Source organism: Plectropomus leopardus, chromosome 18 (assembly GCF_026936395.1).
Source record: "Plectropomus leopardus strain MGB_pleo_1.0 chromosome 18, ASM2693639v1, whole genome shotgun sequence".
In the NCBI taxonomy this organism is placed as follows: domain Eukaryota; kingdom Metazoa; phylum Chordata; class Actinopteri; order Perciformes; family Serranidae; genus Plectropomus; species Plectropomus leopardus.
In genome coordinates this window covers 14,610,665-14,627,000 of record NC_142193.1, presented here as the reverse complement: position 1 = coordinate 14,627,000, position 16,336 = coordinate 14,610,665, and the positions used below count along the sequence as shown (strand labels likewise).

Here is a 16,336-nt window from a genome sequence, read left to right as displayed (position 1 = left end):
CTTCAGCACCACACAGTGATAATTTTAAAATCTTTTCAGTCCATATGCCCTCAATCAGCTCTGTCCAAATATAGAGCTAAGTATGAAGCTACAAGAGTGTGATAATATTAGTCAGTGATCCTCTCCCTTGGAGGCGAATCGTTGGGAGTGAATCCATCATGATTCTGCAGGACGTTATCTGCTCTCAGATGTCCAACTATATTAAAATAATGGCTGCTGAGGTACCCATGATCAGGATACGTTTATTTAAATTTATTACGTTCACATTTCACTCAGTTCAATGTATTATGCTAATAAAGTGTAAAGAGAAAGTAGAAAAAGTTTTACTGAAGTAGTTACTGTAATTAAATCAATGTTTTAGCAGGGTTTTTTTTTTTATAAACTGGTAATGGACAGTTCCTTTTTCTCTACATCAAAAACACAAAGCCAAAGCTCGTGAATCTGTACTACACAAAACTGCTCTTTCTTTTTTCTCTTGGGTTCAACTACCTAGGGGCCAACACAGTTTTAAAAATGAATGTGGGGTTATACTAGGACTTTGTTTTAAGATGAACTGTGCACATTTTCAGCTGCGTTACTGCTATTTCAATTCATCATTTTCGGGTGCTGAAACTTGCAGGCAAAATTAAAGAAATTTACACTGCTTGTTCATTTGATGTGTGAGTGTGTATTATAAGTTTTTTAAAATTAGTCAAATAAGCCACTTTTACAAGAATTTGGAATTGAAGTGGAAAATTATATAGCAAAATTAAAAACATGAATGTATTTTCAGACTTTCCAAAATATTGAATTGAATTTACAAAAAAATGGGTGAAAAGGTGTTTTTAAAAACTAGAAATAAGCCTTATATTTTATAATTGAAGGCATGGTAGCACAATTAAGTTTAAACCCACATAAACTTTTATGACAATTAGTTGAGATCCCCTAAGTTATCTGTGAGAAGTCCTACTAACTGAGAGACAAATAAACAGAAACAGAGAGTTACGAGTGAACTAATGGCAGCCTCAGTCTTTGTTGCTTTGACTTATTTTAGTAAGAAGTATGACTATACTTCAAATAAATGCAGAAAAATCCACAAGTTGCTAGAATAAATGTTGGCATTATACGTTTCTGAAAAACCACAGATATGCATCATTTGTATGTTTCTTACAGTACATGGTAAATATGTTGAAACTTTGCATTGTAATGCTTTACAATGCTGTGGTTAACATGTGGTTATGTTTATACACAAAAAACACACTGTTATGGTTAAGAAAAGATTGTGTTATTTTAATGGTTGAATCAAGGCGGAAAATAGAGCTAATGTCTCACTAAAAATCACCCCGTTATGGTGGCACAATCATGGCTTGAAATGCCGTCAATGTCCTGCCTACACCAATTAATTCCTGCCACTGAATTCACTACTACCTTTTCTTTTGGTGACTGGGCTGAGAAAAACATATGTGCAAAGTCACGTTGTAAGTTTTAGTCTTTTCCAAGCACCTACAGTAAATAAATGTTAATTCATAGTAAAAAATTATGAGTGCTGTTTGACTGATATCAAAACATCCCTTCATACTGTGAACCCCCTCAAAAGTGTTCGAATAGGAGGCATATTGTGTGTTTATCTAAAGCCATCCACCAAGTCAGTGGTTGTTTAGCTTTCTAAAAGCAATCTATGCTCTTAATTAAAGGGGTAACTGGATTACTCACAAGTCATGTTATTTCCAAAGAGTATGTTGCTCTCTCAGTGTGACTCCAGTTAAGTCCTCAGTGTCTCCCACAGTGATTAAGGCCTATACAATAAATCAGCCTCGACTTAACTCTCACTGAATGTAAATGTCAGAACAATTTGAGAGGTGGGACACTGTCATTTGGCAAAAGCTTCACTGGAGCCACTGAGGTTTCTGAGCACTATCATCTGGCGAAGCATGACATTTGTTTTAAATAGATAAGAGTTGAAGGGTTGATATGAAATTCCCCTGGGTATAGTAGCTGAAAAGCTCATTAGCCTTTTCATTTTATATTTTCCATCTATAGCATTTAGTTTATTTTTGCTCATTAGTGTTTCCAGAATAACCCAACTTTGGCACAACAGAACACATTTACTTTGTAATCAAACAGATATTTGTTTAAAGGGTATTTGGCAGATTGCAAAAGCTTTTTGTCTGTGTCATTTGCTTTTGATCACTGGTTGTTTATACTTAATTTAATTCCGTTGACTCTCCAGTATAATTATTATCAAAACTGCAAGAGGGCACAAGCATATATTAAAATCAACACCTATAATAAAAAGTAGGCCTGCAGCCAACCATTATTTTTATTATTGATTATTTTGTAGATTATTTTCTTTATAAATCATTTTAAGTATAAAATATCAATCAAACAAACAAACAAAAACTTAAAATTCATCAGTTATAATTTATCATAGCCCAATGGGAAACACTGTTTATATGATTAATCCTTTACAAAGAGGTCAATGGTTCTTTTGTTTAGATCAAGTAATCCATTAACTGTCTTTATGTTACGTCTATGTACGCTCTAATTAAAAACAAATCAAATGAAAGTATGCTAGACAGTTTATCTTTTTCAGTAAAGACGGCAAAAGCCCATATCCCAAATCACTTCCGAAAGTGTAAACATTATTCTACAAATTTTGAAATGATTCCCTTGTATAGTCATTTCACTCTTTCTCAAACAATTGCACCAAATACCAGAAGCCCTTGAAAGAAGCATTTTTCAAAACAGCACTATCTGTGGTGTCAAGTCAACCATTTCTAAAAGTTTATCTTGTTATTGAAAGGGTGTTATTATGCGTTATTAGCATCATGGGTTAGAAGAAGCCTGCCACACTACTGATAGGTGGTAACCTCTACTGAACATATTATAATGACAAGAGCAAAGGAGGCATAACATTACTATAAAGAGCAAGAAAGTCCACTTTGAGAGAAGATGGATGGGTCAAACAAACATAGGACTATCACCCAAGAGACAGGGGTTTGTGTTCTGTGTGAAGGTTAAGGTCAGTGTTGACTTCTTTTAGCAGACATATGTAATATTGTCACAACATGTAACAACACTAAATTTAACCCAAACCATGATCTTTTTTTTAAAACCAAACTGCGAAAGTGAAACCTAAAAAAACTGCTGCCAATGACAAGGGTATGTAATGGGCTGATTATGCCCCCCTGAAGCCATTAGTTGGTGTAGTAGGCCCCCTCTGACCCACATCTATGAGTTTAATAGCTACTGTTAATAGAGTGATGACATTAGACATGGGTGACTCTTTACAGTTTGGGGCCAAAAACTAGATATCATCTTTAGTATGCCACTTTATGTAACATATACAGTAAAAGGTTACACATATTTACAGAATAAATTGATCATGAATTTATAATTTGTGTTCAGATTACAGTGATGTCACGAAGAGACTCAGACTAGGTTATCAGTATTTTTTTATTTATTTATGCGCATGTGTTGCTTGAGTGTCATAGCAAATAAATATGAGAGACTGTCAGAAAACAAGTTCCATAAAAACAAAATTTATAGCTTTGATGTCGACAGTTGTCAGTTTCAATTCAACTCCACCAAACGGCTTAAGCAATAAAGCTGTGAAAACATTGGGCAGACGGAACAGCGTGGAGAGATTTATGACTTGGGGAAAGTAAATTTGCAGAGAGAAAGTGAACAGCAGCATTAAATGTCCATCCTGGCTGTGGTGACGTACAGCTCTGACAGGAGCTCAGGCAAATAAAAGCCGAATTTGTCGTAAATGGAAAAGTCTTCTGGCACTCACACAATTTGGGCAGCTTGATAATGTTGTCAAAATAGTCCCAAAAATTGCTTTGAGAGGTAGTGGCAGCATCGCCGGCTCATTAGAACAAGCTAACATTCTTTAACTCGGCACAACAATGTACATTGATTTATGAAAGACTTAGTGACAATTTTTATCTTACGATTGTCCTCAAAATGTAACCTCCACTGAATATGCAAACTAAGGAGACAGACAGAGAAAAACAAAAACAACAATACACAATATAATCAGCTCATCGTGTGTTAAGAGTGACTGAATGTTACATACTAATTGCAGATAAGGATGGGCAGGACAGACCTGACACTTTCCCTCAAAGGTCAAATTTAGCCCCAATTTCATTTGAGTAACCCAGCCAAGTGTCTACTCTGTGTGTGTGTGTGTGTGTGTTTGAAAGAGTGCATGCCTGCCAATCCTCCCAGAGTGCATGTCAGGGAGATCAGCTTTGCTCCAGTAAAATGTGTGGGCTGAAAATAGGCCTGATCGAAGAATAGAGTTTCATATTACATTGCACAGGAGACCCATGCAATGCTAAAGCTCTTACTGATGTCCTCTTCAGCCTTCTAGACTGAGGTCTCCACTTTTCCAGAACAGTACAGAGTAGACGCTTGTAGTATACCAGTCAAGGTCACATTATTAACATAGTAAATTAGCAGAAGCCAAAGATTCTGAAATGTGTAAATATTAAATCATTTTTGAAAGGAAAACTCAGTTCAAAGATTATTTAAACACTGTTGTTATGTTGATTTTCTCTTGGCTTTAAATAGTAGTGAATTATTATTATTATCATTATTGAGTATCTATATTTTATTATTACTTTATTATATAACTGTAACATATTTCTATGTTTTGTGCTGTTAAATAATTTTGCCTTGAATTTTTGGGCTATAATTGGTAATATGAAAGTTATGAGTTTATCACTCAGCTTGCAATTGTGAGTCATGAACATCTTGGTCCCTTGGGCAACACAGTGCCTGTTTTCTGTGTGGGGACATTGTTTTCTATTCATATCAAAATGTTTTGAGAGTGACTTTGCCTCTCATGCTTATGCTTTGAAAAGCCGCTAAAAATAATCAAAGGAGCCACAAGCTCTGTAAAAACAGTGATGGGTATTTTGTGGGTTGGCTCACCTGGGAGCAGACTGGACGGACATTCAAACATCACTGCTACAGTTGAGTCGCAATTTTCTGGGATATGTGCCAAGGCTGGAAGCCCAATTCTGGATATCTCTGCTGTGGCAGGTCCACAGTTTTTTTTCTCCCTCCGAGCAGCTAATGTTCCCAGCACCAAAAGCATTACAGCCCCCCCACAGACCCACATATCTGGGTCTCTCACACATAATGCATCGCCTGCAGCAAGAGTGTTTTTGAAAGGCAAGGTGAATACTCAATGACATCTGAAAATAACCACCTAAAGCGGTGATTCTTGAAATGGAAGAAAAATTCTCCACAGTAAAGCTATGACTGTACATCTTTTTGTTCTACTGCACTTTTAAATGGGTGGCAGCAGGGTGTCCTGGTAGTGGTTGAGGGTGTTTAACAAGAACTGTAACTTTGATGATAGGTTTGAATCCAGTCAGCCATTCCCATAATCTTTCTCCCTGTAATGTGCTGTCTAATGCAACAACAAAAAAACTAAAAAATAAACAAACGATTAAATTCTTAATGATTGATTATTTGATCTTCAATTAATTGTTACCATCCCTAGTTTAGGGGAATAGTTTGGGAAATACACTTATTATTGACTTTGTGATAGAGAGCTAGATGAGAGTATTAATACCACTCTCACATCTGTCTCAACACATCTGTTTAATATGAAGCTACAGCCAGCAGCCAATTAGCTTAGAAAACAAGGAAGCAGCTAGTATGGCTCTCTTCAAAGGTAACAAAATCCACCCTTCAGCAAAGCTTAAGATCAATCAACAACACATTATATATTACTTGTTTATTCTGCAAAATAGAGGTTGTTATTGTTGTTGTATGTGCCACTCTATTTCTTGGATGCTACCAGTAACTTAATGGAGTTTCTGCTGTTTGCCTGGCAGCTGCTCAGAGCCAAAATAGGATAGTTTTTGAGGTGCTAGTCAGTCACTTTTAAGACATCTTAAAGGCCAGAAACACAGAACACCAGCCTATAGCTCTGGAGTCTCACTAAGATGACTGGATGCTGGCTGTAGTAGTCTCATATTTAAGGGATGGTTATGAGAGTGGTGTAGACCATTTCATCTAACTCCCTGCTGGAAAGTGAACAAGAACATTTCACAAAATGCTGAACTTTTGCTGTAAGAAAAAATAGGCTGAAATTTCTGCACCTGTGCTTACCTCTGTTCTAGAAAATCCCTGGCTCCTAAAGGCCACATGCCAAAGTAGCAGAAATTGCAGAAACTACAGAAAGTTTGTAATCCAGCCATCATGTTAAAGATCATGTTCTGCCCACCGCCTGCAGCAAACTTTCTCATTTTACAGCCAAACAGACACTAAAATATGTCTCTGAAAACATTTGAGGAGAGATATAGACGATGCAGTAACTGAATATTGATTCATATTTGATCAGCACTGCCTACTTTGACAATCTGACTGCAGTTCACAGGCAGTGACTGACATGATTGACAGCTGTGTTAGAGACTCCTCAGCTGTCATTGGTTGTTTTTGTAATTTTGAGGGCACTGGCCGACATGCAATCTCTGAACCCACTGGCTGTTATCTCGTGGCGATTTGTATTTTACTTGTTTGTTTGTTTTTCCCCCAACTGTCTGCATTAATGTGCAAATACTTGTTTAAAGAGATTAGCTGAAATGTTGTCCAGACCTGTCTAAAGCTGCTATTCAAACTGTAAACAATGAGTGACACATTAAAAGGAAGTCCTGGTCCAGATAGCCCGTGGCTACACCAGATCTCCAGAATAATTGGGTGTTGCCCCCAGAGGCTTATCACCGTCAGACTATAGCCGATAGACTCCAAGACTGAGAGAAATTTGCAAGCTGACACGGATCATAAAATATGATGACAGAATTCAGGAGAGCAAGAGGAAAACAGAAAGGAGCGAATCTCCCCTGCTAGATGCACACAGACTGAAGCAGCCAGACAAGCATTTACTCCCAGTGGTCAGGAGGCCCATTATCCCCTGTAAAGCTCACACAGTTAGTGCAGAAGTGAACTCTCATCTTGCTATAATGAGCCTGGCATTCCACTAGAGACTCTGGCGTGAAGCTGGCCAACTTGGAGCAATGCAGCCACCCTGTTGCTCTGCAGCTGACTGAGGAAAATGAAAGGAGCCTCTGATGGCGTCCTGAATGGGCTGTTAGGTATCTACTGCCAGGCATCACTGCTTCCAGTGCTCTCTGAGGAGCACGATGACCTGACTTTACATGCGATTTTCTTTAAGGGCATCTTCTCTGGCAATGCTGGGCAGCTGATGATTCTTGTAGTTTGTGAGAAGAAGCGGACACTAATATAATTATTTCTGTTAAATGCAACATTTTTTTTTCTTTTAGTTTAATAATAATTATAATAATACTTTACACTTTATTTGTAGAGCACTTTTCAAGAAAAAGCAAAGTGCTGTCCAAAAGAAAAACACAAAAACAGTAATTATGAAACATATTCATAAACATATACACATGTACACACAAAGACACACATGCGTATGCGACAATTCAATAGGAGGGAACATTAATAATCATAATAAATTAAATAGAACAGTAAGATTATTAAAGGCTATCAATTATTAGGAAAAGCCTTACAAAGTTTACAACCAATCTTAAGAATCCATCAGCTACCCTTTTTTTTGTCCAGTTGCCAGAAGAAAATTTTGGCAATCTGTGTTTCTGTAAACCACGAACATGTTACATTTGAGTGTTTCTATAGCAAGGATGGTGCCACATAAAGCAGTTGTGTGTTTTTGTTTTTTTGTGTGTGTGTTGTTTTTTTCCTGCAGGAATTGTGCTCAAAGAATTTGGTATTTTAAGGCAAAACATGTTATTTTGCTAATCATAGCTAAGTGTTTTATTGTGCCTAAATCTAACCTCATGTAAATCACAGCTTTCCTGAAACTCTGTTATTTCATCATATCTGCTACCACTGAATATGCACAGTAGTGTTCCTCCCACTGGCCCTGCACACGAGTTCCTTCTCAGCTCATACACTTTACATTTTGATGATGTTATAGATTTTTAAATAGCTTTTCTTGGCTCTGCTAAAGTTTTACAAATATAAGGCTAAAAACTTCAGAATAGAAAGACTGACTGACCTTGTTTGCAGTTCTAGGTGTCCTGTCAACAGTGTAACAGACATGTCTTTTTACGATGTTGGCCTATGGATAAAATACTTTCTGGACAGCAGGGGATTTTTGCTGCAATACCACAAATGACCACTGGGAATAATTTGCAGCTTTCCTGTAGACTTTGGGTTAACAGTTTACTACATGTTTTATCCTAATTTTGTCAATTAAATATTCACCTTTTGCACTTAAACAGAAAAGAGGAACTTATTTTTGGACGTATGGTTCTTGCTTTTGTTTTCCCAGATTTTTTATTATTATTATTAATTAATTATTATGTTTATTAAAGTCTGATCTGTTACAAATTAAATAAGAGATATAAGGCATGATGACTGATATGTGATCAATAACTACAGTAATTTCTGCACAGCTCTCTGTCAATGCTCCAGTGTTATTTTTAGTGTGACTGAGACTTGTTCTGTCTTCGCTAAGAGAGATTTGACCACAACAGCAGAAATACATTGAGTTACAGATAAAACAATAAATATATTAAGAGAAGAGAAGAGAAGAGAAGAGAAGAGAAGAGAAGAGAAGAGAAGAGAAGAGAAGAGAAGAGAAGAGAAGAGAAGAGAGATGTTTCTAAAATAGCATTTTTACAAAAATAAGTTTCTCCTCACACTCTTTTTAATAGCAGCTTTAAACTCAGGAGAGTTTGATGTCTTTCCGGTGGCTATTTCCAGCTGTAGAGGAATCAGATATTTTGAAGTCTTTCTTAGGCCTACCTGTCACTGTGAGATAAATAAGGAGACATACAGTAAAAGGAAAGTCCAGGAAAGTTCAACTGTTTGAATAACCTTTTGGTGGAACTGAGAGTGACCAATAAGTTTTGATTTGTATGACAGTAAAACTTCAAAAGAGCTAAAGAGAAAAATATACCAATTACACCATCTGAAACATTATAAGGGGTTGAACACTAATCTGCTTATGACAACATGCATTAAATACTTCAAGAGACAAAGTTCTGGGCTAGTCCTGCGATACAAGGAAGTTTTCTCAAAAGATCCTCTTTCTCATGACCAGAGTGTGTATCATCAAAACACAGAAGTTCACTTCATCTTAAACCCTCGCAGCTGGGCGCTTAACTAATCAGATTTCATTCAGCTTCTTTCTGCTTTGAGAAGACTTTTCTAAAAGACACTCAATTTTACACGCTCAATTTCAAAAGTTTGTCTCGACCACAGAAAGCTATCAGTGATGAATCTGAAAAATGCTTCGGACCATTGTGAGCTGCCAGTCCATCTAGTGATTGGTTTGGACCACACAAAAACCAAATTATGCATTTTTCTCAGCTAGTTTGAACTCAATTTACTGAAGGCACATTGGAAACACAAAAGAAATAAACGATTTGGGAAGTAGGCCACTTTGACAGCAGTTACTTCAGTGAAGATGAACCAAGCTCAGAATTATGCTGCTGTGCCAAATGCACATTTAACCGCTTGAGCAAAATTGAAAATTATTAACAACACATCTCAAAGCAATGATTATCTTCAAAAAGCCAGTTTCCAATAGAGTTGTGACCTTGAAGCTCCTACTACTGTCTCACTTGAGCATCTTTTTTATCTATGGGAAATCTCAAAGTAATATCCTGCAGCTGGAGCATCAGATCATGAAATACTTTGCACAGTACAGTTTGTTATCAGGTCTGTCTCACTCATGGTCATACTGGCTATTTTTTTTCAGTTACCATGACAACACTTCTCTGCACTCCTCAGCCTCTTGATTGTGTGGAAAATGAACGAGAAGACAAAGGGGAAAAAATGTCAGATAGAGAAGCAGCTATTGAACACGGAGGAACAGTCACCGCTGACTGCCCTATACTCCGACTAAAAATCACGTAAAGGCTCAGCCTGATGTGTTTGAGATGTTGCATATCTCACCAATTTTAGTCTCAATGTCCTCAGCTATCTATAGTCATGGAAAAGTGTGTCGCTCCATCTTACAGGCACATCCTTCATTGTCATACTACATTAATAAAACTAGTTACATGGTGTCTTACTGTGGTCTGATTTAAGAAGTACCATAAAGCGCTGATATCTTGTACAGTGGTGTGCTGTCAGCTGCACTTTATGGTACAGCCCTCAAAATTGCCACTATCCCCTAGTATCTGATCTAACTAGGACACAAATAAAATGAACACAAGCACATTGGCCGTTCACCAAAGCTTAATCTGAGCCAAAAAACCCAAATAGAGGGCTTCTAGCCTATTTGATCAACAGTCCTCAGAAGCTGCTTGGTTGCAGAGAAAGAAGGAAAAGTTGAGTATGGAAGCCTGAGCCTATATTTATCAAGCTTCTCTGAATCCTTCAATAAATTACACTGAGAGAAGGACTAAAAACACAACTTAATTCAGATACAATGTGTGTTCCTTACTGGGAGAGTTCACTATAAAATCAAAACTAAATATTTTTTAGGGTGAACGGTCCTTTTAAGAATTGTCAAGATGCAGATGCAACTATTGATACTACAGTTATTGTGTTTTTAAGAACAGCCTGTATTCCCATTTTCAACTTACAATTTCTTCTGTTCATTTCAATGCAGAGCTCCACACATTTCAAGAAACAGTTTGACATTTTGGGAAACAAGCGTATTCACTCAATGCCATGAGTTATACGTATGTGAAGATTGTTACCATTCTCAACTATGTATGGTAAATATGAAGCTACCACTACCAGTCACTCAGCAGAAAGACTGGAAACAGGGGGATATAGCTAGCGTAGTTTGGCTGCAGGTAACAAAATTAGACTTCTGGCACTTCTACAGCATTAATGTGTTATTTCTTGTTTGTTAAATCTGTCCAACATCTTGTGGTTTCAGGGGGGCATTTTTTGGCCAGGCACAGCTTGTAACCTTTGCTGGTTGCAACCTCACTTTGATGACAAGACTTCAGTTGAGTGATCGAGTTGAAAAAAATCTACCCTACTGGTTTCAATCAGTCCTGTGTTGTGCAAGAAGACTGCACCCTTTTCTCTGTCCTGATAAGAAAGTGTTCTGCCTCTTTATTCATACTACTAAGACTCCTCCGGATGTCGCCTCATATTAGAACAATAAGTAGCATATACAGTATGAAGAGAATGTGAAAATGAAAAGAAACCACAGCTGAGAAAGTCAAATCAGAAATTTGTGTCCGTTTGTCTCACTTTGAAGCAGAGAGCTTCGACATCATGAGTAATTCCTCCAGCTGTGAGCAGAGGCCATAATGCTGGGCTCAGATAACAAATGACTTACTGCATGACATCTGCTTTTACTACTTTTCAAGCTTTTCCCATTAAAACTCTGTTAAAATGTAGCTGCAACCAGTTTACTGATGTGACCTAAACCTCATAAAATGCTGAATTTGTCTCCGATTTAAGGGATAGGAGTACACGCTAAATGAAGGTAGAGTAGCTGATATAACTCAACAACACGTTGTGGTGAAGTGTCCTCCTAAAAACCTTTCCAAACACTGAGATAATAGAGCATGATGAAGTGATGAATGCTGATATTTCAGAATGGGAAAGGTCAGTATGCTAACAGCAAGACTTCCCCAGGGGAATATTAGCAGCTTTTACATAAAACCCTTATATTTCTGCTGGATTTTTATGTCGTTTCTTGAATTAAAGGATCACTGTGGGTGATCATCCAGTGATTTCTGACATGTTTTACTTATCTCATTACTACTTTGAAATCAAAAACCATATATTTCTTGGATAGCAGGATTGTGTATTAGTACTGATGGAAGCAATTATAGATTTGACTTGTCCAGTGAAAAACTTGTTCTCTGAAGTATTGAAAGCTGATTCCCTTCAACCTGTTCAAAACACTGATGTTAAGATGACATGTAGAAGCAATTTCTTTAAAAGAACAGATAAATATAGAGCCCTAATGAGCAGGATTAGACCAGGCTGGACTTAAAAAAAGAACACAAGCAGACAGAACAGATGTAACAAGAGCAATTCAATTGCAGATCAAAACTTCTGATACAGAAAAGTTTAAAGTATGAATTTGGAACTTTTTCCACTTTTAAGATGCAACATCAGAAGCAATTTAATATACTGTCACATTGCTGTTGACAACTGCTGTGTAAATGCTAAGGTGATTCACCATACATTTATTGTACAGTTCTTACTGTACCATATTCTAATTGACCAGATCCTGGCTCCATATATAACTGATACACAATAAAGAGCAAATGCCCTATCTTTAGCCATCATAAAGATGTATATATCAAGCCTGAAAATTGTCAGTGTACTTAAAGGTATACTATGCAGGATTTTCAACAATCATGTATGGACTCATACAAAAGTAATCCCTGGTGGTGTATTTATCTGCCCTCTGCCTGTATTTTCTTCCTATTTTGCTTTGTTGCGGACATTTATAGGCTGCAGCCCTTGTGCACTGAGTGTGTAGAACCAAGCCAGTAACAGCATGCAGGTTAGATTAAGCTGGTATTTTTATACCTCCGTGGTTTGAGGGTTTTTGTGTGCGATACTATCCCCTGACGTTGGCCGACTGTTTACAGTCTTGTAGCGTTATCCCCAGTATATGCTATATCTGTCAGCTCAGCTGCCTGCTCCACCAGTAGAAATGGCCCTCTGGTAGCATGTGATGTGCACTACATATAATATATAAGTTTAATAGAAAGATGACCATCTCTTTTTGGCAGGGCTGGAATCCATACTGTCTGGATTTCGAAATATCCCCGTATACCATAACGATGCCCAAGCAAATGAGGTCAGTACTAAAAAACAACAAACAAACAAACAAACAAACAAACAATAAAAAAGCAGATATAGCAAGACAAAAAAGTGGGAAAAGCTCCTTTTGAAATGAGAGTCAAGGAGGAGGGGCTAAGAATAAACATGTTTACAAACAGAAATCAACAATTCCTGCATTGTAAACCTTCAAATATACTACATGTACAATGATATTTGGGAGGTCTCCTTTACATGCTTTTGGCCTAAAAAAAAGAAAAGTTTTAAAATTTTTGTCAATGCTTAAAGAAAAGTTATCCTAAACACTGATGCCACAGTATCCATGCAGGTGGTTTATGGGTTTATCTTATGGCAGACCCCTTTCCAACTCACTGGAACTGTCTCAGACCTCGGCCAATCCATGTGACAGTTGCACTGCTCAAATGTAACAGAGAGGGATTACATTCAAATTCTCCACTGTGTGAGCATTTAATCAGACTCTCTCCCTGTCTGAGGAAAATTACAACACTCTCGCCTTCCCACCTGCTCCCACCCCAAAGCGACACTTGCGCTACTACATTTTTTTGGCAAAGATATGCCTGCAAGTGTCATACAGTTGTTATGCGGCAGCCCAGTAACATAAACTGTTAAACTGCACGTTTGCTCATATTTGATTGCTGTGGTTTCAGAGGAGTCCTGTAGAAATGTATTTCAAACACATGACTTCCAACAGATGGGTAACAACATTTACTAATTATTTACTCAAATATATTTGAAATGTCAAACTTGGTGCCCCATGCACAAAAATAACAGTTATGACATAATAAATAACTGTTTTATTCACACAGACTCAGAGTAAACAAATCAACACCAAAGCTTCTGCAAATACTAAAAACATCCTGAGAGACTTTATCAGGACACATAAGCATTGCTCATATAACATTTTTTTTTTCATATACAGTAGTAAATCATAGATTTTTTTTATGGCTGGAACTAAAATAAGATAAAAGATAATTGGGACTACTTTTCAACTCTGTTTTTTTTTTGTTGTTGTTTTTGTGCAAGGTGTATAAAAATATCATCTACACGATGACAGTGTAAAAAACAAGTATTGTTAACCTCACTATGATTCATAATAATACAAAAATAGTGACGCATCAACAGAGAGTGTCAGTCACACTGAGCATCCCCACATTGAGAAGACCAACTGGTGGAGGGTATAAACAGCAACAACACATTAGTGCATTCGGTTCACTTGGCAGTCATTCACTATTTTTACAATCGAACGTTTAAATGAAATGTCATCGTCTGGCGCTTATCTGGTCCTAATAAAGCTGTATTGTTTTCACTTTAAAGGAACTCTGAAGTTTCATCTTCGGAGACTGTGCAAACTATTTATAGGGAACTTTAAAGAAGCACAAAGACGAGAAAAGCAAAAACTCCCCTGACGATTGTAAATAAAAGTAGCCTCCCATGGCTAAGACGATTCAACATCAAACAAAAGAAAGAGTGAGATTTCTCAAGTGGCAGATGGTGAGCTTCCTTCCACTAATCATAATTTTAGATAAAAAGGTTTTTCTAAAAATAAATAGATCCGTGCTTGTCAGGGCGCCTTCATCATCTGTTACTGTTTGTAAACGATCAGTAATTAATAGCTGAGGGTCCATGGCTGACACATAGGCTGCTGCATCAAATGAGCAGTGGAATAGAGCGCTCTGCGTATGATTACAGTAAATTTGAGAAGACAGTTGTAAGGTTAATCAAACTCTATAATGATCATATTGTTAATGTCTTAAATGTATTGCACAAACAACATTTAATAATCCTTGCTGTGCTTCGTTTCTGGACATTTAATTTGACCCAATTAAAGAATCGCAAAGACGAAACCTTTACAGAACTGTATCGTTTTTAGAGTTTTCTTAGATATTATTGCTTGTGTTACAACTGTGTGGGAGAAGTGATAATAACAGGGGTAATAAAAGGGTTACGGCTTGAAATAACCCCCTGTTATAATTTTTATTATATTTACCTTGAGGAAGTGAGAACTTGCAAAATGTATCTGTTCCTTGTTTTGCTGGAAACAGATACATGATGCTATTACAATATATTTACATCAGTATCCTTACTAATATTTGACACATTTGTTTTTGAGATACCTTTGTCACTGATCAAAGAGTTGGTGCAAAACAAAAGGCAAACGGATGATAAAAACAATCGGAAAGGATTCAAACTTAAAGCAAACTTAAAAACATGAATGTAATGGGGCAAAGAGTTTTGAGATTTTTTTCCTATGTACTACAGAGGGATGTTCACATGCACACATACAGTGGTGGAAGAAGTACTTACTTACTTAAATAAAAGTAGAAATACCATAGAAATACTCCAACACATGTAAAAGTCCTGTATTCAAAATGCTACTTAAGTTAAAGCTCAAAAGTATTATCAGCAAAATGTATTTAAAGAATTAAAAGTAATTGCAGTCAATATGAAAGTGTTATGTTACCATAGAATTCTATATTATTTCATTTCATCACTAATACCCTTTTCCTTCTCAGTCTCTTTTCATACTCAGTGCCGATTAATTAGGAACAATGTTGAAGCGCCGCTTTGACATAGACAGATGGAATTTGTGGCAGCATGTCATTGCATCTCAGAGGAAAAGCGGTAAAAAATAGTGCATCCACCCGGGTGTCGTATTTCCATCACTGTTGATCAGAGGCGATCGGAGCTGGAGCCAATAAATACTGCAAAGACATGTGTCTCTGGATTTAAAGCCAATTGTAACTTTTCCTACTTAAGATAAAAGACAGATGGGTGCTAGTGGGTTTTTTTGTCCAGTGGGAATGGGGCGTAAAAATACATATGTGAGCATTTCAGTGTTGTAGTTGGTCAATGTGGAGCCAACTTAGGATTTGGTTTGGACGATATTGGATATCCTATACGCCAATATACAAAAAATGAGCGAACGGACAACCGATACCAACATTGATATTTCCACTTTTTCCCCTCCACTTAATTTTAGTAATCATAAAGCCTCTTCTGTAGTGGAATTAACATCATATAATGCATACCGTTATCTCGATGCCCCCCCAGCAGATGGAGACATGAAATATAATGTTTTTCAGTGAATGTTATATTCATATATTGTGAAAAAAAAAAACAAAAAAAAAAAAACAAAAAAAACCCCCAACAAATGGTGGATGTTTTGTTCATGTTCATTTTGTCGATAATATAAACAATACTGGTTTGTAATATCGTAAGAATCAGCATGTTGGTCGATTCTGATATTTTATTTTAAAGCCATTACCTGCCGATACCTATGACTTACCGATATTATTGTGCATCCCTATCTTATATATTTAATAAACTACTGGGTAGATGATATTGTACCTCACTGTTCTATATCATAAAAGAATACATATTTTTCTTAATGTAAGCGGTAACTAGTAACTATAAATGTCAAATAAAAGTGGTTAAGTACTAAATATATAATTCCTTCTGAAATGTAGTGGAGTAGTACACTATAGTAAAGTACAAATATGTCAAAACTGCACTTAAGTAGAGTAGGCTACCTAAATATATGTACTTAATTCAATTC

General features: G+C 36.8%; 1 protein-coding gene across 2 annotated transcripts in view; it reads right to left on the bottom strand.

Moving 5' to 3' along the window:
- The window catches only part of mrtfbb (myocardin related transcription factor Bb), a 91,999-nt gene that overhangs the window by 30,807 nt on the left and 44,856 nt on the right, over nucleotides 1-16,336 (bottom strand). The window lies entirely within an intron of this gene.